Consider the following 15,409-nt stretch of genomic DNA (forward strand, 5'->3'; position numbering starts at 1 on the left):
AATGCAAGTTTAAGCTCTGTCATGATCTAACCATTCATGTGTTTTCATCTTTAAAAATGAATATTATCCTCCTAACTGATAGGGACAAATATGTTCATACGCTCCTTTACTCAGGTTCAGATGTTACAAAATGTATTATCTAACCCGAGTTTTCAAGGATCAGATTTTTTAATTCCTTTGTTCCTGCTTCAGGCTGCGTCATTAAGTGCATGCTTTCCAAAAGACTGATGTGACGAATTTACAGCTTTTTTTTTTGTCTGCAGAAGGGAGACATGGGTTTTAGCACCAAGGTTAGGTCTTGCGCTTTGACATTGGTTTAATAGCCAGCAAGCAATAAATGCCTTGCCCATGTTGGTATTCTGGGCATGTGCAATCAAATAAGTTGAAACACTTTCTTCATCAAAACCTATGGTGATCTTTAGCCAAAAAAAATCTTCATAAGCATTTTGGATCAATATCTGCAGCTTTATCTGTTGCCATTCTGGGGCAACATAATATTTGGTCTGTTTCTGCATTCTTGCTGCTATTTTTTTTAAAGGGATAACCAAAGAACATCAAAACCATTAAAAAGTCCCATGTAATCCCTTATTCCTGTATTGTTAATGTTAGTTTAAATAATACTTTTCATCTTATAACAATCAGTGAAGGTGCAGTTCCACCCTCTGGTAACCAGGTAGCACTGCATGAGAATTTTAACCTTCAACTGTCACTGTCCCTTCATTCTATCTTCTCTTTCTGGTTTGTTTTTTAGATGAGTGACTAAGATTATTTCTTAGTAAATATTTTAATAATTAATTTTGAGATTTTCCACTGACTTATTTCCTGCCCATCACTGGAGCTCTCCATCAAAGCTATTTTTTCCTTCTGATTCATTGGACTCAACCATCTGATCTAGGGCTACCCATCTGCAAATCCCAGATAATTTATTTCTAATTAAACAGTTATAGAACCATAGAAAAGTTACAGCACAGAAGGAGGTCATTCAGCCCATCTTGACCAATCAAGCCTGAGGACACCCAGGTGCCCTTTCTAATCCCATCTTCCTGCACCTGGCCCATAGCCCTGCAGCTTACAGCACTTAAGGTGCAGATCCAGGTACTTTTTAAAAGAGTTTAGAGTTTCTGCCTCTACCACCAACTTGGGCAACAAATTCCATACACCCACTACCCTCTGCATAAAAAAGTTCTTCTTCATGCCCCCCTACACCTTCTGACACTCATCTTGAATTTATGTCCCCTGGTTCTAGATTGCTCCGCAAAGGGAAACAATTTTATCCTGTCCACTCTATCTATTCCCCTCAACATAATTTTGTACACCTCAATCAAGTCACCTCTCAGTCTTCTTTGTTCTAAGGAAAATAACCCCAAACTATCCAATCTCTCCTCGTAGCTACACTTTTCTAACCCTGGCAACATTCTTGTAAACCTCCTCTGCACTCTCTCCAGAGCTTCCTTCCTTCCTGTAATGTGGTAACTAGAACTGCACACAATACTCCAGTTCTGGCCTCACCAGTTTTTTTTATACAATTCTAACATTATATCCTTACTTTTATATTCTATACCTCTGCCAATGAAGGTGAGCATTTCATATGCCTTCTTTACAACCTTGTCTATGTGGACTGCTGCCATTAGGGACCTGTGTACTTGTACGCCAAGCTCTCTCACTTCATCTACCCCTATTAGTATATTCCCATTTATTGTGTAATCCCTGTAACTGTTTGACCTCCCTAAATGTATGACCTCATACTTCTCTATGTTAAAATCCATCTGCCACTTTACCACCCACTCCACCAACCCATCTATATCATTTTGGAGATTATGGCTACCCTCTACACTATCCACTACTCAGCCAATCTTTGTGTCATCTGCAAATTTCCCAATCATGCCCCCCACGTTCACATCCAAATCGTTAATATATAACACAAACACCAAGGGTCCCAACACAGAGCCCTGTGGAACACCACTTGAGACAACTTTCCTTTCTCAAGGGCATCCAACGACCATTACTCTTTGTTTCCTGTTACAAAGCCAACCTTTTATCCAGTTTGCTACATTACCGTGAATCCCATGGGCTTTTACTTTCCTGACCAATCTGCCATGTGGGACCTTGTCAAATGCCTTGCTAAAATCCATGTACACAACAGCCACTGCACTACCTTCATCGACCCTTCTTATCACTTCCTCAAACAATTCAATCAAATTTGTGAGGCAAGACCTTCCCTTTAACAAATCCATGCTGACCATCCCTGACTAGTCTATGCCTTTCCACATGGCAGTTAATCCTATCTCTCAGGATTGATTCTACTAATTTGCTCACCACTGATGTAAGACAATCTGGCCTATAATTGTTTGGCATTTCCTTCGATCCCTTTTTAAACAATGGAACTACGTTTGCATTTCTCCAGGCTTCCGGTACCTCCACTTATCTAGTGAAGATTGGAAAATCATCCTTAGAGCATCTGCTGTTTCCTCCCTGACTTCCTTCAGCAGCCTCAGAAACAATCCATTTGGCCCTGGTGACTTATCAACTATCAAGGATTTCAACCCTTCAAGTACTTCTGCTCTCTTTTTGACTATCCTGTCCAATATCTCACAGTGTTCCTCCTGGACTACTATATCTACATCCTCCCTTTCCTTTGTAAACACGGAGACAAAATATTCATTCAAAACCCTTCCCACTCTGCATCTACACACAAGTTTCCATCTTCATCTCTGATATTGTCTCACTTTTTCCTTAACTAACCTTTTAGCATTAATCTATCGGTAAAACATCTTTGGGTTATCTAACTTTACTTGCTAATCTTTTCTCATGCCCTCTCTTTGATTTCCTTATTTCCTTTTTTACTTTTTTACTACATTTGAGGTCCTGCATTTTAATTTATCTCCTAACTCCCTGTACTGAGTTTGCAGGTCCTCATCCCTTAGTTTACCTATGTCGTTGGTACCAATCTGTACCACGACCACTGGTTACTTACCTTCCTTCCCCAGAATGTCCTGCAGCTGCTCCGTGATATCCTGGACCCTGGCACCACGGAGGCAACATACCATCCTAGATTCACATTTGTGGCCACAGAAGCGTCTGTCTGTGCCCCTAACTATTGAATCCCCTATCACAATAGCCCTGCCACTTGTTTTTCTCCTGCCCCTCTGAGCAGCAGAGCCACCCATGCTTTCCCCTGAGAGGCCTTCCTCCCACAACAGTATCCAAAGCGGTATATCTGTTAGAGAGGGGGATGACCAAAGGGGACTCCTGCACTACCTTTCTGAGTCTTTTACTGTTCCTGATGGTCACCCATTCCCTTTCTGCCTGTGTAATCTTCACCTGTGGTGTGACCACCTCGTTAAACTTGTTATCCACAACTTGCTCAGCATCGCGGATGCTCCACAATGAGTCCACCCGCAGCTCCAGCTCCGAAATCTGGTTAGCCAGAAGCTGCATTTGGACACACCTTCCGCACAGATGGTCACCAGGGACGCTGGAAGCGTCCCTCATTTCCCACATCCTGCAGGAGGAGCAAATCACGGGTCTGAGTTCTCCTGTCATGACGTCCCTCTTGATTACTCCCTTAAAAAATACGCTCGGGGCCTTATTTATGTTAGCTAGGAACCTTGTTTCTTGACTAATTATACTTGTACAGTACTAGCTTTTTTTAGCTTCTACCTCAGTATTAAGCATTATTATTAAGTATTATTATCTTTGATGCTTAGCTGCAATTTCTTCTCAGTGACTCTGTCTTGGCTCCCCAGTCCCCATTACAGATGTTTCCATGTTGCTCCATGGCCGTGTCCTGGATTTTGGGTTCCCCATCATCAGCATCACTGGCAATGCTCATGCCCTTGACTTACAGTCTTTCATTTCTGCCTTTCTGTTTTCCACCCCTTTTCTTGCCCTGTGTGCTCTGGTGCTCCGTCCATAATTTATTGTAATTTTATTGATAAAAGAAGGAAGCTGTCCTTACCAAATTTAGGCTTAGAAGACAAAATTACTGCCTTATAGGGAATGTGTAGTCATAAACAGAAGAAAATCAGGGTTACATCTGCCTTCAAGAGATCAAAATCATTCAGATTGTGGAAAGAGCCAATGCTCCCCAGAGGTATAAGCTGGACTATTATACTGTCGTTAAATTCCCTAGATTTTTCCTTTACTTTTGTTGCACCCTATCATAGAAGCTTCTATCAGTATCCTTTTTCTTTAACATTTAAAATAAATAACAGGACTGACTTCCAACATGCAACACCACAGGCGCATTTTTTCTTTAAAAAATCAGAGAGCAAGCAACAAGAAGCAAATCCAAACTTTAATGACTTGTTTAAACAAAATCCAGAACATTCTAGAAGAGGGCTTGCTTATACTTAGCACTATTCTGGAGAAGAATAACATTCTATCCAAATTCCTTTGTATGTAGCAATGATTTCGCCAACGTTCTGTTTCATGTACAGAATCAATAAAAAGATCAATCAGTTCTCAACTATATCATTATAATGCACACACACAGTAGGATCTAATTCCTAAATCAAACATTTATTTAAAAAATTAAGTACCCTATATACTAAATTACTAGAATTTCTGTGGTAAATCTCTGAGGAAGAGAGTGCTTCCCAATCTTGACTGCGGGTTTTAGATGCAGGAGTAATTTGTAGATTAATATTCATCCTGATGTAAAGCGTACATTGCCCTGTAATGACTGGAAATTACTATAATGAGAAATGCTCCACTTACCCTCCCTCCCACCATACACACACATTAATTTTCTTTCAACTTTTTCTTGAATCAACCTGGGACTGAAGAATAATCAGGTCAACAGCAACACAGGCCAATGACTTACATTGCTGTTTGATTAATGAACAGGGCCTTGGTAAATGGGAAGGCATTCAAATCGTCATTTAGGATAATAGTGAAGGAGAGCTGCTGATCAGTGATTAAAATACTCATAAGAGCCTGTGTACTCCAAGAACCTGTAGAAACCATAACCAATGACTTGTGGGTTTGGAGAGAAAAAAATACAAATCATGACTTCAAATTATAACAGGACTCTCATGTATTCGCCAAGTGCCTGCTTCTTTACTGGTGAGCAATAAGCAGCACAGATATTCTCCACTTCCAACCTACACACACACAGGAAGAAACTGTTGGATGATTATCCTGCTCTGTTGACAGCCAGTATTAAAGTGTATTTATAGATGCATTATTATAGGCTCATCAAAATGTCAGTGGAATATTTTTCATTTTTTGTCACTCAGTATCAGCACTGATCATGTACAGTGCAGGGTGGGCACAGAGTAAAGTTTACACTACACTTCCCCAACAATATGATTTATCTGCAGTCCGAGGAGAGCATGGTTTCCTTCACCTGTGTGTATTTACATGTCCTAAATCATCCACCCTTTTGGCCTTTCAAAAAGGATTGCTAACTATATGTTCTTGTCTTGCAGACTTGTGTTTAGTTGAGACTTAAGGCTTACCAAACCCATTTCACTTAGGTCCTTTACAAGCAGCATGTACATTAGAGAACTAAAATAGCTCAGTCCTAATTGCTAATAAGTGTTACTCAGTCAGGGCTCGCAGTTTTCTGGTGTTGAAAATTCAAGTGCCAAACTGGTGCATTAGGAGGTGCCCTTGAGTTGGTGTTAAGGTGCATTGATAGGAGAAATACAAAGGCAACTTTACTCAAAAGAGCAGCTCATGTATGGGAGTAAAAATAAATATATTACTGAGTGTCTCATCAAAACAAAGGTTAATGAGACAGGAACTGAGACTTTGACCTTTCTGCCAATTACAAACATTTTCAATAAAATGGCATTGGCGATGTGACAATTTTTAATGTAACAGCAGGATGTTCCCACATAACATCGACAGATGATCGCTGCTGGCAGACCAACAAAGCCAAAATCAGATAACACTTGGAGCCACAAATACATATGTAGTAATTATGGTTTTATTTAGTGTATAATGTACCTTTAAGAATAATACTTGTTAAGGAAGATCAAATGACCAGTAGTAACAAATAAGAGAGTAGCACGGGCTACCTCAAGAGCCTGTGTAGAGATAAAGCTGGAGTTAAAAACACGTGTAGTTGCTGTTAAGTATGTTGTAAATAAACTTAATGTGTCCACCCAAGAAGTGAATACAGATCAATTCTATCATCAATAGTAGCAACTCGGCCACCCTCACATGACAGTGACAATAAAACAGGATCAAACAGCAGAAATCAAGTTACAGAAATAAATCGGCACTGTGCTCCACCCAGTGATTGTAAGTAGCAAGCTCCATTTGAATTGAAGAAATTATCCCCTCTCAAAATGCCACAATTTGGGAGAATTGATCCTTTTGAACTAGCCACAGATGATTGGTTTCATTACATAGAACGCCTCACGTTCTTTTTTCAAGTGATCGAGATTATGGGAGAAGAGAAGGGTCAAGCGATCCTCTTAATTCCTTGTGGGAACAAAACCTATGGTTTGATTTGAAGTTTGATGGCATCCATTCCCCTAGATTTGAAAAAGGATTAGAGGTTCAGGTTTAATTCACGAAATACAGCCCTAGGTGAGACAGTTGCATGTTATGTGGAAAATTTGAAGCAGCTAATGGAACATTGTGAGCTCAGTACGACCTTAGCGACAAGCTCAGAGATCGCTTAGTGTGTGGTGTGAAAGAAGACACCATTTAGAAAAGATTATTGTTCGAAGTGAATTTGGATTTTATGAAGGTGCTAGAGATAGCACTGGCCATGGAAAGTGCAGTAAGAGATTCAAAAGCCACACAATGGCGCTGTCCTCCACATCGGGAGGGAATCCTCAGCCGAAAAGGGCACGCAAATGCAAGGCTCTGCCGAGAAGCAGAAAACAGCTAGCCGATGAATAAGAAAAAATAACTTAGCAGTGAAATTGAAGAATAATTTTAATAGAGGCGGAAACAAGCAGTCCTTTAGCGATTGGCAGTTTAAAAAAATCAAATGCTACTGTTGTCACAGAAATGGACATATGATGAGGCACTGTAAGGAAAGATTCAAGCAGGATTGTAAACAAAACAAGAAGCCCAATGAAATCTACAATGTAGAAGAGCCTGAAACAACAAATTCAGACATTTACTCATTTCATCTGAGAGTTGGAAAGACAAAACCAATATTTCCCATAGTGAAAGTAAATAGCAAACCTGTTAGAATGGAACTAGACATGAGAGCTTCCAATGCGGTAATTGGGGAACATACCTACAGATATCTGAATAATGGTGAACATCAACTAAGTTTAGAAGAAACAGCTGCCAAACTAAAAACATATAGGAGTGAAGACATTCAAATAAAAGGCATAAGCAGAGTAACTGTCCACTAGGGAAGCCAATCGGCAAACTTGCCCTTCATGGTGGTAGCAGGCAAAGGGCCAAGCCTCCTGGGGTGAAGTTGGTTAAAGGAGATTAAGTTAGAATGGGCTGAATTTTTCCAGTTGAGAGCAAGTGGACTATCAGAGCTACTTCGAAAGTACACCACCGTCCTCAAGGATGAACTTGGGAAAATCCAGGACCTGCAGGCCAAGATTCATGTGGATCTGGAAGCCACCCCTCACTAAGGCGAGACCAGTGCAATATGCCGTGAGAAAAAGTCAACACTGAACTGGACAGACTGGAGAAACTGGGCGTTTTACAATCTGTTCAGTTCTCAGAATGGACAGCACCCATAATACCTGTCCTTAAACCCGACTAAAGCGTCTGACTTTGTGGAGATTACAAATTGATGGTTAATAAAGTAGCTAGGCTAGGCAGGCATCCCATTCCAAAAATCAAAAACTTGTATGCCAAGCAGGCAGGAGGGTTACCTACACGAAGCTTGACATGAGTCATGCTTATCAACAGGAGTTGGATAATGCCTCCCAGGAATTTGTCACAATTAATACACATAAAGGGTTGTACCAATATACAATATGACTTTCGGTGTCTCCTCAGCTTGCGCCATCTTTCAAAGAACAATGGAAAGCTTACTACAGGGACCGGCCCAGGTTGTAGTCTATTTAAATAATGTATTGGTAACAAGATTCACTGAAAAAGAGCATTTGGCAAACTTAGGAAAAATCTTAAAACGTCTCTTGCAAGCTGGAGTGCGTCTAAAAAAAGAAAAGGTTTCAAGCGAGGTAGGTAATCTATTTGGGTCACCGGGTAAATTCACAGTGCCTCTACCCGGTTGAGGAGAAAGTGAGAGCCATAAGAGACGCACCTGTGCCAAAGAATGTCTGAGAGCTCAAATCATTCCTAGGAATGATCAAATATTATGGGCGGTTCTTACCCAATTTGTCTACAGTGCTGGCCCCCCTGCATTCTCTACTCAAAAAGAACCAATGTTGGCCTTGGGAGGTACCCCAGAAAGAAGCTTTCATAAAGGTGAAACAATTTTTGCACTCGTCCAATCTATTAATGCATTATGACCAGACCAAAGAATTGATGCTGACATATGATGCATCTTCCTACGGAGTTGGGAGCGGTGCTCTCTCATTGGATGGACGATGGCACGGAACAGCCAATAGGTTACGTACCAAGAACACTCACCACAGCAGAACGGGGATACTCGCAGATAGAAAAAGAAGGCCTGTCCATCATCTTTGATGTCAAGAAATTTCACCAGTATGTACATGGCTGCCATTTTACAATTGTTTCAGACAACAAACCATTGCTAGGATTGTTTAGTGAGGACAAGGCTATACCACCCATAGCCTCAGCAAGAATACAACGGTGGGCTTTAATTCTGGCAGGAAACAAGTACATTTTTCTACATAAGCCTGGCAATCCAACCGCAAACACCGACGCCCTTAGTCGTTTGTCTTTACAAGAAAATGATGAGCACATCCTAGTTCCACAGGAACTTGTTTTACTGTTAAATTTCTTAGATTCCTCGCCGGTCTGTGCTCGACAGATCAGGGACTGGACAAGTCGGATTCAGTCCTATCTCAAGTATAGAAGAAGTACTACATGGTTGGTCACAGGAGCCCATATCTGAAGAAATTAAACCGTATTTCAACAAACAACATGAAATAACCAGCCAAGGTGGCATCTTATTGTGGGAAGCTCAAGTAATAGTTCCTCCAAAGGGAAGGGAGCCACTTTCAATTGAACTACACCATGCACTTCCAGGAATTTCCTGAATGAAGACCATAGAATGCAGCTACCTATGGTGGCCTGGGATGGATGGCGAAATTGAAAGTTTAGTAAAGCACTGTGTGCAATGTCAGCAACTGCAAAAGCTGCAGTGACAGCTCCATTACACCCACAGACCTGGGTGCAGTTACACATTGACTATGTTGGACCTTTCCTGGGAACAATGTTTCTGCTCACTGCAATGCCCATTCAAAATGGTTGGACATATATGAGGTGAAGTCACCAACGTCGGCCACTACATTTGAGAAACTATGTCAGAGTTTTGCCATTCACGGATTACCAGAATAGTCATTTCTGATAATGGCATGGCATTTACGAGTGCTGAGTTTAAACCATTTATCAGCCTCAACAGGTATCACTCATGTGAAAACTATACCATACCACCCTTCCTCAAACGGACTGGCCAAAAGGGTGGTTCAAACATTCAAGGCAAGCATGAAAAAGCTAACTTGTGATTCCTTGGTAACCAAGCTACCACGCTTTCTTTTCATTACAGGACTACACCTTACACAACAATAGGTGTCACACCTACGGAGCTTTGTTGAAACACCGTTTCAGGACGAGATTGAACTTAATAATGCAGAATTTAGAGGGGAAGGTGGGAAGGAGTCATGGAAGTCAGAAAACTAGACACGACTGGCATAGTCATGAGAGGAAATTTACTGTGGGAGAGCCAGTAAACGTGAAAATTTCAGGGAAGGACCAAAGTGATTACCGGGTGAAATAAGTGGGGTGACTGGACCTCTATCTTACCACATTGAGGTGGAAGGCCAGATCATCAAGAAACAGGTGGACCATTTAAGGAAGAGAGAGACAAATCATCAAGATTTGGTTCCACCAGTGATCACGACTGGGTCTGCATTTCCTGTTGAGAATACTCAACCCAGGACTGACATGTCTGATGTTCCTGTAAGGGTTGAGGATACAGTGTCCAACGAAACACCTGATGTTTAGGCAACTCTGCAAAAGGAGGTTCCTGACAAAGAATCTCAAGTTGTGCAGCTGCAACGTTCCACATGTACCGGGAAACCACCTGAAAGGCTGAACTTGTAAATTCCTTATGTAAATATTATGCTATCTTGAAAAATAGGTACTTGTAACTATAATATGTATGGCTGAATTAAAGGGAGAGGAATGTAGTAATTATGGTTTTATTTAGTGTGTAATGTATCTTTAAAAATAATACTTGTTAAGGAAGATCTCATGATCTGTAGTAACCGATAGGAGAGTAGCAGGGGCTACCTCAGGAATCAGTGTAGAGATAGAGTGGGAGTTGACAGCACATGTGTAGTAGCTGTTGAGTATGTTGTATATAACTTAATGTTTCCACCCAAAAGGTGTCTGCAGATCAGCTCTATTATCAACAGTAGCAACTCAGCCACCCTCACAACAACATGCAAAATTATAACAGTATTTAGAAATCGGAATACATTGTCAAAGAATGAGTTGAAGGCTTCTATCCAATTTCATTCTTGCAGTTCATATCAGATCTTCCTGATTACCTTAAAGGCTTGTAGCTATTCCATTATTCTCCAAATACCCTATATGAAACATTTATTGCTTTCTAGCCTGAACCACTGCCAGATATCTATTGAATTATTATAAACCATCTCAGTCCTGCTCCCTGGAATTCTATTCCAAAACTCCTCACTCTGTTACATCTTTTATCACTTTCTAGAGCTGCCTAAACATTCCTCTTTGGCCACCTTCCTAACTGATCTCCAAACCACCGCTCAGTGCCCAAAATGAAGTATCTTGGCCTTAGAACCTCAGTGAATAACCATTTTTTTTAAACGTTTGAAGGCAAGAATCAAGGTAATACTAGGAATGCCTTGTTTTATTTTTGGAGGGTCGGCCATGAATGAAGATTAATCATATTTGAAAAATTGTGGGCAGCAAAGACTAATAACATTAATTCCAGCAAGCTATGGCTAATCCTCATCAGCAGATCTTCCACAGACTATGAATAATTGTTCTTTACACTTAATCTTAATTAACATTATATTGTTTATATAATTCACATTCATATACATTGCCCAATACCAAATTCCGGGAAATTCCATGTAGCTTCTCGCTTGTCTACCATAACATCAGCCAGACCACTGCAGAAACCATAGAAAAACAGCATAAATGCAGTTTTTATGGGGTTTAAGAGGATATTCCACAGCAGTTCCAGTAGATGATTGAGAGAATCCCTGTAGAATTTTTCCACCTTGTGCTTAATCATCATTAATTCTATACTTTCATTGCATAATTTTTTTGCCTTTTTATACTTAATTTTCAACGTGGGCCAACAAGAAATCCATTGCACTATTGAAGAATAACTATGAATGGTCTGTGGTCCATCTGTTGATTTATATTCCTACCTATTCCTCAAACTTGGCATCTGATTAATGGTTTAGGTAAATATCACCTTTAATCATATCAGCACTGTTGGAGAATAAGGCTCTAAATTTATGTTTTTTTTGTGAAGAAAGTATACAGTTTTTCTTAGTGGACTTATTCATACTGGGAGACAGTCATGGAAGGCTGTGATCTCTGGAGGCTGACTGCTTGGCAGGGAATGGAAAGAGACAAGGAGAAACAGGAAGCTCAACTGGCTAAGGTGAGGGCCCAGAGAAAACAAAGGCCAGCAAATTCTGCACCTTCTCACCTCATTGTCTTCCTCTGCAGCAAATGTGGCAGAGACTGCCATACCAGAGTGGGGCTTCTGAGCCACACCAGTTGATGCTTAATAGAGTTGACCACCACAGTGCAAACCATCATCTAATGAGACAGGAGTTAGTTATCTATTCATACTCTTCAATTTTTATCAAACCCAGTTTTGCAGTGGCAGAGTAAGTACGTGATGAAGGGTAAAGGTAAATGAACATAGAATTGATTTCCTCATATCATATAGGAAACATATCTACTCCTGAATTGGAATATATCGCTTTTAGCTGTGGGAACTAAAGTACAGTAGGTCCTGACTCTAAAATCACACACAGCAAACCATCCAAGGTAAAGACAGCAGCATTCTTCTGCTGAAGATTGTAGGTTCTGTGGCACTTACTGTAATTACAGCTATTTTTAAACTATGTTATCAGTGATTCATTTTGGGATCAAAGCCTAAAAATGACTTTTGGCAATATTTACAACTGAGCAGTTAATGCATTTATACATTATTCCTTTAATGGTATTTTGATGAAGGTTTAATGTTTAATATAAATAAGTAAATACCTCCACTAAAATAGCAAACTGAGGAATATCACACTAGTATCACTACGTTTTATGCTAAAAAAGGTATAGCAAGAAAGGAGAGGCAACAGATAAGTATCATGGGGGGCTTTTGACAAGGGTCAGTGTGTTGGGTTAGGTGCAAAGAGGGGTTTAAATGGACAAAAAATTGAAACATGTTGAAAAGCCAGCTGCAACCCACAGACTTCCAGCTTTTATGCAGGAGCCAAGTTGGTGTTTTAAGTATGCAGTGAGACTGGAAACCTCACATTTAACCTGCTCTGCAGGTTTAACTCTGGCCAGTGAGGTTTCCTGGGCCATCAAAATCCCTGCACCTGCAGTAAGGCTCAGGAAGAAAGTATGTGTTTGTACAGCTGTCCTTATTGGCCAAGAAGAGCATGAGTGATTTCTCCCGGCCCATCAAGTTCCCCCATCATCAGAAAACCCTGTTCCCTCATATAAACCGCTGTCCAGGGTCAATCCCCCCCCCCATTGCTAAAATCGAGAATCAGGCTATCTGGAATTGCAGTCTTCACCCTGTCCCAGGGTCAGGGATCAGAAGCTCCTCCCCTCCAGAGTCAGGAATTGGATGCCCTGGAGTCCTTCTCCTGGGATCACATACCCCCTCTCCAGTTTCTGGATGGGACAATCCCTCCTGGGATCACATCCACCCCCCAGGGTATTGGGATCAGACTCCCTCGGCCAGGGCCAGCAATTGGACACCTTTAGGGACAGGTATTGGAACCCCATCCAAAGCTAGCATCCCTCACGCCCCCACTAGGGTCTGGGACTGACCCACTCCCACCCAGGGTCAGGGATTGGTCCCCAATTTCTGCGATCAGGAATCAGACGCCCCGTGGGATCAGACATCCCAGGCTGAGGATCAGACCCCCTTTGGTTTGGGGTCAGACATCTGACCTAACTGATTGTACGGCCTGAGGTATTCCCCATGTTACTGGAATCCAAGGCTGTCAAATCAGACTGACTTCCAGGTCGGGAACCTATCCCTGGCATAAGTTACATGGGGCAGAGCGGCATGCGGGGAAACCCAAACTTCTAGGGCTGAATCTTCCCAGTCTTTTGGAGTTTGGCTGGTCAGTGGGAGGGCTGGCAACATGGCAGAGGAGGGGAGCCTCCTCCCTATGCCTATGGTGCTGCCACTGGAACAACCAACCCCCCCCCCCCCCCCCAAAATGCCAGGGCTGGTCTGCTTAAACCCTTCTTCGCTCAAAAAGCTTATCTGCCTTCAAGGACACCTCGGTACTGAGATGCCATCTCCTTGGTGATGCAGGCTCAGGGCTGGCCACCACTAATGATGGTTCTGCCAAAGTTGTTGAGCTGCTAGCCTTCTGATTGTGATGGGAGATCTTGGGCTGGGCCATTGTCCTTAATTGCCATAGGCAAAATCTCAGCACAGCACCCCACTGGCTGATCGCCTCCCATGCTTGGCCCTGGTGTGGGTCTTTCAGTTCCTCAGAACAATTCAGCCTCCAGGTTTCCCACATGCCACCTCTGCCCTACACTCCCAACATGTCAAAAAGTTAGAATTTACCCTGTTATTTTGTTAATGGATTTCTGCAAGGCACATGATTCAACATAACATGAAAACAGAAATTGTTGGAAAATCTCTGCAGGTCAGGCAGCATGTGTGAAGAGGGAAACAGAGTTAATGATTCGAGTTCAATATGACTCATCTTTGGAACCGAAGAAGAGTTATTTTGCACTTGAAATGTTAACTCTGTTTCTCTCTCCACGGATGCTGCCAGGCCAGTTGAGCTTTTCCAGCACTTTCTGTTTTTATTTCAGATCTCCTTCATCTGCAGTATTTTGCTTTTACTTACATTATTCATTATTATAGTTTTCAGTCCATCTCAGTGGGGGTTATTATCTTGTACCAGCCACTGGTACAGACAAGCCAGAGTGTATTGATGCCTGTCCCCAGCCTGGGTAAATGGGGTAAGTTAGCTGCACAAAGATCATCAGGCTGTAGAACCACCCTCCAAATCCAAAAAAAAATGATTGTTGATATAAAGGTGATCGACCAGCATTGTGGTGACCCCAGGTAAATGGGAAAAGCCAAGAAGAACCAACCAACTATTTATATACATATCAGAAAATATTTAAAAGCATCTAAAACTCTGCTCCAAAATTCTGAAAATTCATCAAATTAAGCGTCAGAAGTTTAAATTTTGTTATGTTGCTCCTATTCAATCCTAGAAAATAATTTTGTACAGGGTGTATAGAGTACCTACTTGAGCAGTTGCCATTACACTAATATTTGTAATGTTTTGTTATATAAGTGCACGTTGCTGTTCAACCTCTTGATTGCAGCTTTGCAATCACTCAGGAATCCGATATTTTGTGTCAACTTGGAAAGAAAAGCTTTTTCATTTTAACATGCTTGCAATTAAGTAGGGCAGGTAAATGAATATATGATAAACAATCATGTAGTAAAAGTGACAAAGGAATAACCAGCAACTTCAATTGAAGCTGCTATAATAGAAATAATTAGAAAAGTATGTTTGGTTGTGTATCTTTGTGGAATTCCAGTACCGTTACGTACCAAACGGCATTTTACAATTACAGGAAGATACTACCTTACTGGAATGAGGACCAGCTTTATTTCTCAACAATATAACAATTGGTTAGTGACATTTATCAAACGGAATAGCAGTTAACATTGGAATTCAGAATTGTTTCATGCACAAAAACCTCTAGAAAAAAATGAAAGGTTTAGCATTCTTCCAACTAAAAAGAGCCAGCTGCAGGTACAAGGATTCAAACAACCATTTTTACCTTGAGTCCTAAATAACCCTGTCAAAAAACTGACATGCAAAAGAGTTTGAAGACCGCCTTCCTCCTTTCTCTAGAAGCCTTTGTATTGGAGGCTGCTACCTCTACAGCTCCAAAATACAAACACAGCAGGATTCAGGCCTGGAGGATGCATTTCATTAGATGGTTCGATGTGTTCCCTTTACCTCAGTGCGAATAATGAGTCAACATATGTATCAACACTGCAACAAGCACATAAAGGCCAGGGCTGGAGAAAACTGAA

General features: G+C 41.2%; 1 protein-coding gene across 1 annotated transcript in view; it reads left to right on the forward strand.

Annotated features, from left to right (window-relative positions):
• cacna2d4a (calcium channel, voltage-dependent, alpha 2/delta subunit 4a) overlaps positions 1-15,409 on the forward strand; it is a 709,103-nt gene that overhangs the window by 408,468 nt on the left and 285,226 nt on the right. The window lies entirely within an intron of this gene.

This window comes from Carcharodon carcharias, chromosome 21 (genome assembly GCF_017639515.1).
Source record: "Carcharodon carcharias isolate sCarCar2 chromosome 21, sCarCar2.pri, whole genome shotgun sequence".
Taxonomy (NCBI): domain Eukaryota; kingdom Metazoa; phylum Chordata; class Chondrichthyes; order Lamniformes; family Lamnidae; genus Carcharodon; species Carcharodon carcharias.